Raw genomic sequence first — 14309 nt, forward strand, 5'->3', positions numbered from 1 at the left:
ATACAAATGACACCTGCTGAAATTCCCTTTTCTATGCAACTGTAAAAGAGGCAGGAGCCTTGTACTCCTTTGCATATGGTCACAAGGTGGGGCTGGTGACTCCGATGTCAGTGGGTCTATGAATCCGTGGTATATGCATAGGATTGTAGGATTTTATGTCTAACCTTGCATAGGATTGTAGGATTTATGTACCCACAGATTCATAGCCCCACCGACATTGGAGTCACCAGCCCCCTGCCCCTGTGACCATATGAAAAGGAGCACAGGGCTCCTGTATCTTTAACAGTTGCATAGAAAAGGGAATTTCAGCAGAGGGGAACCTGGTGAAGTTCCCTCTTCATCACACCAGTTAAAGGTGCAGGAGAAAAATATATTTTTTACTTAATTAACATTAAAGAATGCACAATGGTTGTGCATTCTTTAATGTTAATTAAGTAAAAAATATAAATTTTTTACAGTTATATTTATAAATATAAATTTCAGCAGATATCATTTGTATATATGGAGAACCTGGTGAAATTTCCTCTTCATCACAACAGTGAAAGCTGCAGGAGCCTTGCCCTCTTTTAAATGGAGTCACTCTAGTACAGCTCCTGCAGATTTCACTGCTGTGATGAAGAGGGAATTTCACCAGGTGCTGCATGAATACAAGTGACACCTGCTGAAATTCCCTTTTCTATGCAACTGTAAAAGATACAGGAGCCCTGTACTCCGTTGCATATGGTCACAAGGTGGGGCTGGTGACTCCGATGTCAGTGGCTCTATGAATCCGTAGGTATATGCATAGAATTGTAGGATTTTATGTCTAACCTTGCATAGGATTGTAGGATTTATGTACCCATGGATTCACTGACATCGGAGTCACCAGCCCCCTGCCCGTGACCATATGAAAAGGAGCACAGGGCTCCTGTATCTTTAACAGTTGCATAGAAAAGAGAATTTCAGCAGTTGTCATTTGTATATATGGAGAACCTGGTGAAATCCCCTCTTCATCACAACAGTGCAAGCTGCAGAAGCCGTGACCTCTTTTGTATCTGATTACTCTAGTATAGCTCTTGCAGCGTGCACTGTTCTGATGAAAAGGGAATTTCACCAGGTGTCATTTGTATATATGGAGAACCTGGTGAAATCTCCTTTTCATCACAACAGTGAAAGCTGCAGGAGCTATACTAAAGTAACCGCATTTAAAAGAGGGAAGGGCTCATTATCCTTTACAAAAAGCCATGAAATTCAATGAACAAAAAACCTACGGTTTATAAAACAATGTTAAGGCCCTACACTTTTCCACCAAGCACCAAAAAGCGGGGAAATTGGGAGTTAAGGCTCGCCAGCCTTAACGCCACATCCTCCCTAAGGAGGCAGAAAGTACCAGTGAAATTCTCATTCTGCCAAAGCAGATAAACCATGAGGACAGGATGGAGAATAGGATATGCAGAGGTGACTGTGGGGTTGTGGAAAACTGATGACGAACAACTTAGAGCCACCTACTTCTTTTTTTGTTTAGAGCAGCCCTTCCCCAACCTGGTGCCCTCCAAAGATGTTGGACTGCGACGACGGAGCAGGTAAGAAACCCCACCCCCTCCTGCCTGGCTCTGCTGCCAGGTAAGCCCCAACCCACTTACGTGTTCCATCGTCACTGGGCCTGGACTTGAACTGAGCACCCTGGTCCATCCAGAACCTCAATTCAAGCCTGGGCCTGGGGACGATGGAGCAGGTAAGCAACCCCCTCCTGCCTTGCCCCTTACCTAGACCCACTGCCACTGCTGTGCAAACTGCAGCAACGGCTCCAGGCAAGCCCCCACCCCAGCCCACCCCACTTACCTGCTCCGTTGTCGCTGGGCGCCGGCTTGAATCGAGTGCCCTGGTCCACCCGGAAGCAAGTCTGCACCTGCAGCCTTGCTTCTGGGTGGACTCAGGGGCTCAATTCAAGCATGGGTCAGGCCATGACGGAGAAGGCAAGTTGTGGGGTGCGACAGTTTGTGCAGTGGCAGCTCCAGGTAAGGGGCCAGGCAGAAGGGGGGTTGGCTGGAGCTGCTGCACTTAGTGCAGCGGTGGCAGCAGGTCCAGGTAAGGGGCCAGGTGTGTGTGTGGGGTTCTTACCTGCTCCGTCGTCACCTGGCCCAGGCTTGAATTGAGCCCCTGGGTCCACCCAGAAGCAAGGCTGCAAGTGTGGCCTTGCTTCTGGGTGCACCAGGGCACTCTGTTCAAGGCCGGGCCCAACGACGACAGAGCAGGTAAGCAGGGTGAGGTGGGGGGGGGGCTTGCCTGGAGGCGCCGCCCTACGTTCCCCATCCTGCTGTCCCAGCATTCCTGACCATGGGACATACTGACTTGCAATGATCAATCGTTGCAGTCCAACACCTTTGGAGGGCACCAGGTTGGGGAAGGGCTGCTCTAAACAAAAAAAGAAGTAGGTGGCTCTAAGTTGTTCGTCATCAGTTTTCCACAACCCCACAGTCACCTCTGCATATCCTATTCTCCATCCTGTCCTCATGGTTTATCTGCTTTGGCAGAATGAGAATTTCACTGGTACTTTCTGCCTCCTTAGGGAGGATGTGGCGTTAAGGCTGGCGAGCCTTAACTCCCAATTTCCCCGCTTTTTGGTGCTTGGTGGAAAAGTGTAGGGCCTTAACATTGTTTTATAAACCGTAGGTTTTTTGTTCATTGAATATATAAAATAAATAGGTTCTATTGTTGAGGTACTGAACTACAGGTGTATTGTTAGATGCTTTTACACTGTGTAATATAGCAGTTAATAAATCCGAGCTGACACATGGTTTGTGGTAACAGAACACAAAGTAAAGTTTATTGACATTGAACAGATCTTTAGTATTTCAATTTAGACCAAACCTGCTTATTTTTATATTTAAAACAACAATCCCAAGCCCCTTAAAATCCTATCTCTTCTCACTCCTCACACACCAAACACTCTCATGAAGCACAAGCCAGACTAAAAAACCCAGACTAAAACCAAACTAAACTAACTCACAATCCCCTCAGCCAACTACTTATACTCCTCCCTCCCACTTATCACTAGCCGCATCACTAGCCACACCCACTCTGTCAAACATTCCGCACTCGCTAGACATACAAACTCAGACATACCTAAGGGACAGAAAGGTGGGAACCGCCTCACAAGGCCCCATTGCCTTGAGATTTGTTGCTGTTGTCGCTCTTCTTCTTCCTCACCAACTGCCATGAACAGAGCCAACGCTGACCTGTTTCGCACAACATTATTCTGTCAGCGGTCTGCCTCACAGCACTGTTTGCTAATCTGTTCGGAGAGAGCTGTTTCCAAAGCCACAAACAAGTGATTGGCAGTCCTACAGGCACCTCATTAGAAAGTATTTGTGATTTTTTAAAATTTAATTTATTTTTTTTGCTTTTTCCAGGTCAGAGCTTATTTATGAGAACAGTTGATTTTGCAGTACATGGCAGCATCAGACTTTAAGACGATTACGCTGTCCACGCTTCATAAATTACATTGGTCACACCTTTTTTTCAGACAGCATCAATGTTCTGATTTTCTTTCTGTTAATAAGAATTAATGCTCTTCATCTCCCAGTTCTCTCTCTCTCTCTCTGTCTCTCTCTCTCTTTCTGTGTGTGTGTGTGTGTGCAAACTAAAATGTGTACAAGTAACATAAATCCATATTAAAACCTCTTCTTTCAAAAGCCATTCTTTATAAAATGTAACAGCATCATTATTCCTTATTGCAGAATGACTAACAAAATCCCTGTCATTATACAGAGAGGAGGGATAGAGGGCTTGGTATATATTGTAAGGACCGATGAGCGAGATGACAACATAATGCATTTCTTTGCATCCTACACACATGGACAGGTTGTACCCCATGGGGCTCTTCTCAGGGCCAAAGCACAGATGTTATGGCACTGTGGCCTTAGCTAGACCTACCTGTTATTGTGCGATGGAGAGGGTGAAGATCTTGTGATGTTTTTTATCGCGAGATCCCCCTTCTGTTTACACGTGGCGCGCAATGGCCTCGGAAGGAGAGGTGTCACGCCTGCTACTTTTTTTCTTAAAGGAGAAGATGTGCATGAGTGCTCGTGCGCAAAAGGTAAGGTTGTGTTTTTTAAAAAATAATAATAATAATGATCCCCCGCTACCCCCACCCCACCCCTGATGGGTGTAGTGCTCCTGAGGAGCTCTGCACCCCATGCATGGGTCCCGGTTCCTCGCAAGGAACCAGGACAAACTGTGAGGCCCGGCCACACATTCCGCGGTCTTGGGCTCAAAGGGTAGGGCGAGATCCTGGGGCAAGGGAGGGATCATCCCTCCCTGATCCCGGGATCCCCTGTGTGTCATATGAATGCACAGGGATGATCCCGGGGATCGCCCAGGGGTTTCACCCCATCTAACTATGGCCTGTGTCTCTCCAGCAATTTTTTTCAGAAACTAAGGCAAGGGAAGGCCTGCTGAACCCTTTCTCTCTCCAGGCGGTTTGTTCCACTCAAAAACTGCTTTTCCAATCTTAAGCAAAAAGATACTCATTTCTCCTGTGTATGGAAAAGCAGCGTGGGGAAGGGCTGATTCTGAAAGGACAAAAACAGTCAGTGGAAAGGGTGAAGCAATGCATAAACCACCATTTTTTACTTTCATACTTCCACCTTATTTTGCAGCTGCTTTGCATTTAAAAGCAACTTGGGGAGGCTTTTATACATGAATACCATGCAGTGCCTAGTTAGGGTCAATGCCAAGCTAGAAGAACCTGTTTATTGTTGCTTACGTCGATACATATAGTTGAATGCAACCCATTTCAGGACCGGCCCTGCCATTGTGCAGAGTGATGTAGCTGCCTTGTGCAGAGTGACGCAGCAAGTTGTCAGAGGAGAGGGCTGTGTGAAACATGGCCTGGCTAAGCTTGCCTGCTACCTTCAGGAGTGGTGAAGGATGCTGTTCCATTGCCAGGGAGAGTTGATCCGTGCCTGAGCCTGGGATCCCTTGTGCATCATCTTGACGCACAGGGGCGATCCCGGGTATCAGCCCGGGATAACCCTTCTTCTAGGTAAGGCCTAAGAGCACATAAGTCATACCATGTTACATAGGGTGACCATATTTGGGAAACCAAAAAAGAGGACACCTAGTGTGTGTGTGGGGAAGCAGCTTTCTGAGTCCTGCAGAAAGTACGTTATTCCCCCGCCACCTTAAAGAACTTGATTGGAGTGGAGGAGGGGAAAGGATTTCATTCTGCACTACCACCATCCACTCCAATTGGGGCCTTTTCTATAATGTCCACGAATGACCCACTTTCCCCTTTAAGACCTCAATTGGTGCTCGGGGTGGGGGAATGATGTGCCTCAAGAAAGCATGTCATTCCCTCCTGCCATGCTAATGGCAGCCTTAAAGGGGAAGGTGTGTCATTCCAGGACATTATTGAAAATTATAGAAAATCCCCCCTTACACCATGGAAAGAACAAAAACCAGGACAAATCCGGGGAAATCCTGACAGTTGGTCACCCTAATATTACATCCAGCCTTATATTCAGCAAAATTATGCCTTCTTTCTGCTTGTTGATAGGTTGACAGATATGATCGTTATGTTTTGCATAGCCAGTGTGTGTGAGAGAAACTCCAGTCTAAATGTGTGATGCTTCTCTCTCTCTCTCTCTCTCTCTCTCTCTCTCTCTCTCTCTCTCTCTCTCTCTCTCTCTCTCATATATACACACACACACACACACACACACACACACACGATCTACACCAATCAGGATATAACACTTTTAAAATGGTATGAAAATGGTATATGTAATGTGTCCTGGGCCTGAATAGTTGTTATAACCCTTATAAACTGTTATAAGTAGTAGTGTAGCTCCTGCCATACACTCATCTATGTCCTACCACTCTGTAACAAAAGTTCTCTGAGCAATTCACAGGAAGGGGCATGTTCAAAATGGAAAATTTCAAAGCAGGGAATCCTATAACTGGGGCACTACTATATTCACATTTACATCTGTTCAGATTGGGGCTACTCACTTTTTTTTTGAGGGAGGGAATGTTAATTTCTCTGCTTTGATCTATTCCTGTGCCCCCATCCTACTTCATTTACTCATCAACATGCTTTGACAACAGTACTGCTAATGTAGAGGAAACGGAGGAAGGAAAGCTGAGGCAATGCTGATAGCACAGTTTACAATCTCATATGTGTCTACTGTTAAGTAAGTACTATTGAGTTTTATGGGGCTTACTTCCAAGTGGGTATATGATTGCTGCATTAATAAGTAAAAAGAACTCCGAAAGAATTAGAAGAGTTTCTGTTGAATTCTACACCAAACACAGATGAATGTAAGGCTTTGCATTGAAAGAATCTGAGGCAAAATTTCAGGGGAATGTCCCATGTGTTTCTAGAGGGTTCCTAGTTCTTAGAGGTTTGCTTGGCCTTTGCAGGAGGCCTCTGTGTACTAAAGCCTAGAGCAGGAGTGGGGAACTTGTGTCCCTCCATATGTTTTTGGACTCCAACTTCCAACAGCCCCAGTCAGCAAGGCTAAAGGAGAGGGATTATGGGAGTTTTCATCCAACAAGAGGGCTACATATCCCTCATCCCTGGTCTAGAGATCTTTGCAAAGACTACGCAGAATGGACTATGCCTTCCCCTGCTTTCATCCCCATCAAGAAAACCCTCCTTTATCTGAAGTAAAGCCTACAGACGTTGGAGAAATCCACAATGGAATCAAATGAATTCATAGTTCTGTGAATCTGGATTCTGCAGGAGACCTGCTTTTACTGAGTTGCATGGATTCTACAGACTTGTGGACAAGTTATTTTACTTTCCGGAATGTTATGCAAATTAGTCATAGAAACATATGAAAAATATCCCAATAAAACCACAAGTAAAAAATGTGATTTTCTCCTATAGGCTAGAACATGAAAGAGCCAAATTTAGGGGAGGGGGGGTCTTGTGGGGGTTTATTTGCACATTTTTGCAAGTGTGAATTTGTGAAAATTCACAAATTCAGGAAGTTGGAAAAAAACCTGATTCCTGTCAATGAACGAATGACAGAACAAAAGGCACCTAAAAATCCATGAAATACAAACAGAATGGAGTTTTACAAAATCCATACATCCCTAGTAAAATCTTCTAGAATTGTTGCTGAAATATGCTTCCAAATTGTAAGAGGGACAGAGATTATTCTACTCATTTTTGAAGGCTAATTTCAACAAATCAGCCATTTCTCCCATCAATTCCAAAATGACATTCACAGGACAATTATATGCATATCACTACAGAAATAAGTTCCATTGCGTTCAATGGGATTGGCTCCCAGGTGAATATACATAGGATTTCACTGTTACTAATACTCTTCTGGTTAGATTAAACATTTCACGGGTGGGAAACCATTTCTCTGTTGAATGATACCCTCATTCCCTCAGTTCATGGGTTGGAGCCAAATGGCGTGGGAGGAGCCAGAGTCAATGATGGGCGGGGCTCTCTCTCCTCTCTTTCTTTCTGCCATTCCCTTTTCTCTTTTTTTCTGCCACCTCACAGGGAAGGTAGGTGTTGACCAATGCTGGCCAGAGATGCTTGGGGTGCATCTATCCATTGTTGCACAACCAGCCACTGTTTGTGGAGGGAGAAGGACTGAGGAAGTGGGCTGTGGGCTGGATGAAAAGGGGGCTCCCCATCCCTGGATTAAAGCATGACACTGCCTTACTTGCACAAAATTGTCTTTACCAAATTCTCTGTAGGCAATGAGAAATGTAATGTTTTGTGGTGATAATGATACCTATTTAAATAATTTATTTTCCACAAGACCAACATCACCACCACCAAATTATTTCTCATAATATCCAACGGAATTTATTGTCTAAATCCTGGCTGTTCCTCCCCAGTAAATCTTGGGAGTTAATACAGAGTAGGAGCTCCATCAGATGAGTGTTTTATTATATGCTCATTACTGGGCATTTATGGATTTTCGCGGGTCCCTCTCACAACGTTGTCTGCCTCCCATGTGCCTCCACCCCTTCTAGCCTTCTTCACACCTCAAAAACACCACAGTAAGTCCGACTTATTTTTAAAGATGCAAGTTGCCATTATTTCCTGCTGTGTGCGGGAGAAGGAGCACAATCAAAATGGTCCACTGGATGGGCCATGTGCACGTTGTTTACTCCTCTTTCAAAAGAGGAACTAATGAGGGACAAACGCACGGGCAGAGAAGCGACAGTAAGGAAACACGATTTTCCCTGTGTGAAGATGCTTTAGATGCCTAGCTGTTTTCTCTTTGCCTGATAAATGTCAACATTTCAGGAAGAATTTATTTTCTTTAACCCATTTCACCTAATTTTTATACCTTTGAGTGCCTGCATAATATTGTGCATAATAAGAATGGTTGCCATGGACAATTGCTACTGCCGCTGTAATTGATTTTGCAAAGGGATAGTCACATTCACGGTTTTATTTCATTCCTATATATATATATATATATATATATATATATATCCTTATATATCTTTTAAAAAAATCAGTTCAGCAATGGGTAAAGAAAATAAGATTAGATACAAAAATAATTTCATGCTACAAAGATTAATGTGAAGAATCCGGTTTTTCTCTGTGGGGAACTGGTTTGTGTTCGAGATGATATTGCTTCCTTTCTGGTTCACTGAGTGCCAATCCAAAGATTGTGCCACAATGTAGAGGCTGCAGGAAAACACCCCCATGAGGCCGTGTGTCCTCTTTTACAGGTGTTAGTCCTCTCTTTGAAGGACTGCCAGTGGACCAGCTTCAATTTGAAGGCATCCTCTGTTTGAAAGGCTATCATGTTCAATTCCAGTTTCAAAATAAAGAACCAGAAGAGCTTTTGCCCATTGGCAGTAAGTGACTGGGCAGCAGACTGAACAGTCAAGCACACAGATCTCCTGGTTACTGTCTTTCTTATCATGGTGACATGTACTGTATTCCTATTTAATTTATAATCATTACTTCTAAATTATAGTCATTATTTTTAAATTATAATCATTATTTCTAAACAATCATTATTTCACTATGCATCTACTTGTATACAGCATATGCACATTTTATGCAAATATGTATCTTCTTTTGTCCTCTGTTTGGGTGATGCGTTCCTCTTTTTTGGTGATTTGTAAGTGGCCACCTGGATATAGTAGCTCTCTTCTTGGGCATATGCCATTCACCACAGGGCTGGGCCCATCTGTTTGTGGCTGGAGCTGGTATGGAGAGTCTCCACATAATTAGGCCAAATCTTTATAGAAATGTTATGGCTGAAGTCTTTTTTTCAGCTTAGATATGCCATTTATGATGTGTCTTTAAGAACAGCAAAATGATTTGCTGAGGTGAGTCTTTTCAGTAATGAAAAACAAAACAAAACTCACCTGGCTGAACATTTGTGCTGTTCTGAAGGTTGTTAGCATGCTTCTGTTCTTGTTGCTACTTGGGGCCTTCCTAGACGAGGCCTTAGCGCGCCTTCAGACCTGGTTTCCCTCCTGTGCGTCCACATGACGCACAGGGGAATCTGGCGGCAGGCCGCACTGAGGACTGGTCTAACGCGCCATAAGCGAATTCGCTTATGGCGTGCCTTTTCCCCAGCTCCGGCCTCAGGCCGGGGCTGGGGGAAGTGTAGTGACTTCCGAGGCTTTTTGCGGCTACTCACTTACTTGCGAGTAGCCGCGAAAAGCCGCGGACCTGGCACAGCACTCATACGAGCGCTGTGCCCATTGGCCTGGGGGGGGGGAAGAGAGGGGAGGGGGAAGGATGGCAGGGGGGGTGGCAAGGGGTGGCGGGTGAGATCGCGCCGCGTGCCGCTGCCGCCCGAGCAAGCAGGCGAGCGGGGCTTGCCCGGGCAATGCCTGGCATGGGGCGGCATTGCCCGGGCAAGCGCCGCTCACCTGCTTGCTCGGGCGGCGGCACGCGACGCGATCTCACCCGCCCCCCCTTGCCACCCACCCTGCCATCCTTTCCCCCCCCCCGGTAAAAACACACACCAAAAAAAGGACTTACCAGTCCGCCGTCTTCGGGCCACACCCGGCCCCTTTTTTAAAAAAAATAAATAAAAATGGAGGACGCCACAGGGATCCTCGGCCCCGCCTCCCTGCCGGAATAACCCGGCAGGTCTAGCAAAGCCCTTGGTCTCACCACCATTTTGGGGGTCTTTTTTGCTCTCTTTCTTTGCTGTTTAATCTTATTGGCTGTCGTGACCCACATGTTTTTGTTTATGGGTATTCATGACATCAGAGGTGGTTTCTCAATCCCCCCCACATATATTGAAAGAACACTACTTGCCCCCTACTGCAGCCATGTGCGCTGCCCACACACCTACCAACCATGTGTTCAGCAGCTGTGAGAAGAGGCCCTACATTGGCATGCACCTAGGGCTCCTCCACATGATGGGACATTCTGAGCCAATCAGGTTTGCTCCTCACATAAAGGAACTCTGCATGTAACTGATATATCTGTAGGGGCTGTAGCCAGTGCTCATGTTATCAGTGGCAGGAGGGCCAAAACAGTGAAATCCTTTGACCTCTTCAAACATTTTTTCAAGGTGTAATGGGGGTTGATTGAATCCTCTATCATGTCAGATATGGAGTGCTGTGAAAACATTGACAACATTACATGGGTTGCTACAGCCAATCATATTAAACACTTCCAGTGAGGGCAAATGAGGTAGAAGATGCTATTTAATATTTACATGAATCTGCTGGGAGAGATCATCCGGAGGCATGGGGTGGGGTGCTACCAGTATGCTGATGACACCCAAATATATTTCCCTATGCCTTCGACAACAGCATCAGCTAGGGATAGTGTGTCTCCTCTGAATGAATGCTTAGAAGCGGTAATGGGCTGGATGAGAGTCAAGGCGAAAGTGTCAAGGAGCTAGCAGAAAGAGGAAGCAGTTTTAACATTCATATTTAAACAAACACAGAGCTTGCTAAATTAATTTTGACTTAGCACTATGTTTAGCAGCATCTGCATGAGTAGTGATTATGTTTAAATTGGACTTGAATCATGGATCTCTCAAGTTGACAAGGGGCATGTCTATACCAGCCTTTCCCCCTGGGTCATCTCAAGGTCATCCTTGTGTGTCTATATGATACACAGGGGATCCCGGGGGCAAGCAGGAATGACCCCTCAATTTTCCTGGGATAACCTCAGTTATCACAATTTTGCCTGTGGTTCCAGGACAATACTGAGGACTGTGGGTAGTGTAGTGCCCACTCCCAGCTTCTCTCTTCCTTCCAGCAAGTAGCGGGGCTGGGCACAGGGCTGTGGGGGAGGCTCCGTACCCATGGGGGTGGGGGCAGCAATTTCGCCATCCCAGGGATGGCACAGGAGGGATTGGGCATTTTTTCCCCTACCCTTTCCACCACATGACCGTGGCCGTGATGTCCCTCTTCCCTTCTGGGATGTCGCACGGCCATCTAGACACTGTGGGAGGATTGCGGAAGCTGGTAAATCTGCAATCCTCCCCCCTCCCTCCCTCTACACCCTTACATGCAGACATGCCCAAGAATATATTGAGACACTGACTTGTTTCACACAATCACTGCAGCCCACCCTGGATTGTTTAAGCCATGGTGAGCTGCAGCACATGCCAGGCAGTTTTTGAATATTCAAGATGTGGCTTGTTGTCTCATCCACACCAGGAAAGCAGGGGCTGTGAGAGGGTTAAACAACCCTCTTATAACCCTAGAACAGGCCATAGGTTATGCAAGGCTTGTTTAACCATCATACAATGTCTGCTGCCTGGTTTCAGATGGCACAACATGCCGCAGCTTGAATATTCAAAATGGCCTCCCACATGTGCCACAGTCCAATGTGGCAGCATTTGGTTCTTGAACAGGGAGACAGGAAGGGTTCTAGGGAAAGGCAATTTCTCCCAAGATCGTTGTGTCAGTCGTGTGAAATAAATCTCAACTGCACAGCCTGAATTAGTTCCATGTTGATCCCTGTTCAACTGTGTAAGGCCTTAGCTAGACCTAAGGTTTATCCTGGGATTGTCCCGGGGTCATCCCTGTTCATGTAAATGACACACAGGGGATCTTGGGAGCAGGCAGGGATGATGCCAGGATGATCCCAGGATGAACCTTAGGTATAGCTAAGGCCTCAGTCTATGTGGGGCCAGAATGGGGTTAAGCACTCTACAATATCTAGGTTATTTACTTATTGTATTTTTATTTCACCCAATAGCTGAAGCTCTCTTGATTCACTAAACTAGAACCCTAATATCTCAGGGACTAGCCAAAGGCACCCCCACAACAAGCTTCAAACCAAACCATGCCCAAAAGTGGATAAATATTTTCCAGCACTTCCCTTTGGACAGAAAAGGAGACATTTCTATTGTCGTTTGGAGTGGCGCTTGTGTTTCAAACAACAGCCCTTGCCCTTGAAATGTTTTGCCTGTCTTCACCGGTAAGGGATTTGATGTTTTCAAAAGTACTTTTGTGCAGATTGTGCCTTAAGTGCAGTTATTATCACACTAATGTCATGAAGGATGTAAAATGCTTCTAAGGCTGCTGTTGACTTTGGTTTTAATACTTTTTGGGCTCTGTTTAGTTTCTGAGTCACCTTGGTTTGGATATCGTTATTCAAGGAAGCTGAAATAACAGGAAGATGGCTTTTCATCTTTTGTTTAAGCTTAAAGGGCTTACTAGCACTAATCATTCTGAAACTAAATCCTGTGATTATTATGCATTATTTCAATGAATAATGTAAGACTGTCAATTCCTTGGCAGAAATTGCAGAGGAGTATGGTGCATCCAGAAAGGAGATAAATGCTCCTAAATTTTTTAAGAGCATAGACTGGGGAAATCACAGTGTAAATCTACGTTCTAATATTTTCCTGAAAGTGAATTTATATAAGATAGGATTCAATTGTAGAAGTGTGTTGAGAAGAAAATGATATTTTAAACCCTTTTCTGAAATGTGAATAAAACCGATTCAAACACAGGGAACGCTGGCATGCATTACTCTCTAGTGGGGAGAAATGAAATTTGGGGAAATAGACTGGGAGGAATCAGGGGTGGGGGGAGCAGTGTCAGGGCTTTTTTAATCTTATGTTTGAGTTGGAGCGCACTTGCACTCGTGTCCTTTAAAAAGAAATGGTGGGCCTGGTACCCTCCTTCTCCTGGGATATCGCGTCCGCATGTGAACTAAGGGGAGGATCTCGCGACCAGAATATTGCAAGGCCATCCCCCCTCCCTCCCTCTACACTGGGCTTGTGTAGAAATGGCCCAAAAAACCCTCAAAGATGTGATCTTGCTTTTCAGGAACCAGCCATTGGTGCTTGTGACTCGAGCTGTGAGCAAGTAGCCTCTGAAAATCCTCCACCCTATTTGTGAGTAGAGAAATTGGTGTGTGTGTGTGTGGACAATTTCCCTGAGTTTTTCCAGGAGGAGAAGAAATTCTCCAAAATATTCTCCCAGGTAGGTATCACAATAGGCAAGGATTGTAGAACAACTTCTTTCCTTTCTTTCCTAAGGGTTTTTTGCACTGCCGATGCCAATGTGTTGGCAGCCTGGTCCTCATTCTGCATCCTCCACAGTGCCCCATATACCAGCACCACTCCAGAGCATTTAGTGGAGGGAATGCAGCCACCATAAAAAATAAAGGCGAAGAAAATGTGTAGAAAATTCTAAAAAGTGTACTTTTACTTCTAACAGGTAAGGAAAGAAAAACCTCAAACTGATGAATTTTGGTTCTGGCCTAGTTATCCTTCTTCTCAGCAACTTCAAGAGGGTCTTCCAAAAGTTACATTTCTGTGGGGTGATTGTGGCTACACCTTGTCTCTAATGCAGGTGCTGGCAACACCACTCCTTCCCTAAAAGCCCAGTAGCAGTTGTGAGGGGGGGAGGCAATGTTCTGTCCAGCTCCAGGAAAACGGTAGGGCTAATGCTGTGCCAAAATCTGTCCTCCAATTTCCTGAAAGATTACTTCCCTCATGAAAGAGTCTTCTATTTTTCTGCCTCAGGGCATTTTATAATTTATTTTGAATATCTATTAGTGGTGTTATTGACTTTAACTAATCACTGTGAGGTAGCTGAGGGTACTGCCTATATTTTCTTTCTATTACACATCTCCCCATTCCTCTACAGTCTCCCAGGCTGCCTGCACTTCCTGATCTGAAAAGGCCCTATGGGAGGAATAAATTTATGATGTCTTCTCTTGGGTAGGAAGTGCAGGAAGCCAAGGAGGCTACAGGCTGTCAGAGAGATGATTGTGCAATGAAAGACAGGACACTCACACACACAAGAACCTTAACCGAACCCAAGAGAATTTCTCTGAAATTTCTCTGCTTTGAATTCCTTTTTTGAAAGCAATTCCTTTCCTATCAAATTGAATG

This window comes from Elgaria multicarinata, chromosome 9, assembly GCF_023053635.1.
Source record: "Elgaria multicarinata webbii isolate HBS135686 ecotype San Diego chromosome 9, rElgMul1.1.pri, whole genome shotgun sequence".
Taxonomy (NCBI): Eukaryota; Metazoa; Chordata; class Lepidosauria; order Squamata; family Anguidae; genus Elgaria; species Elgaria multicarinata.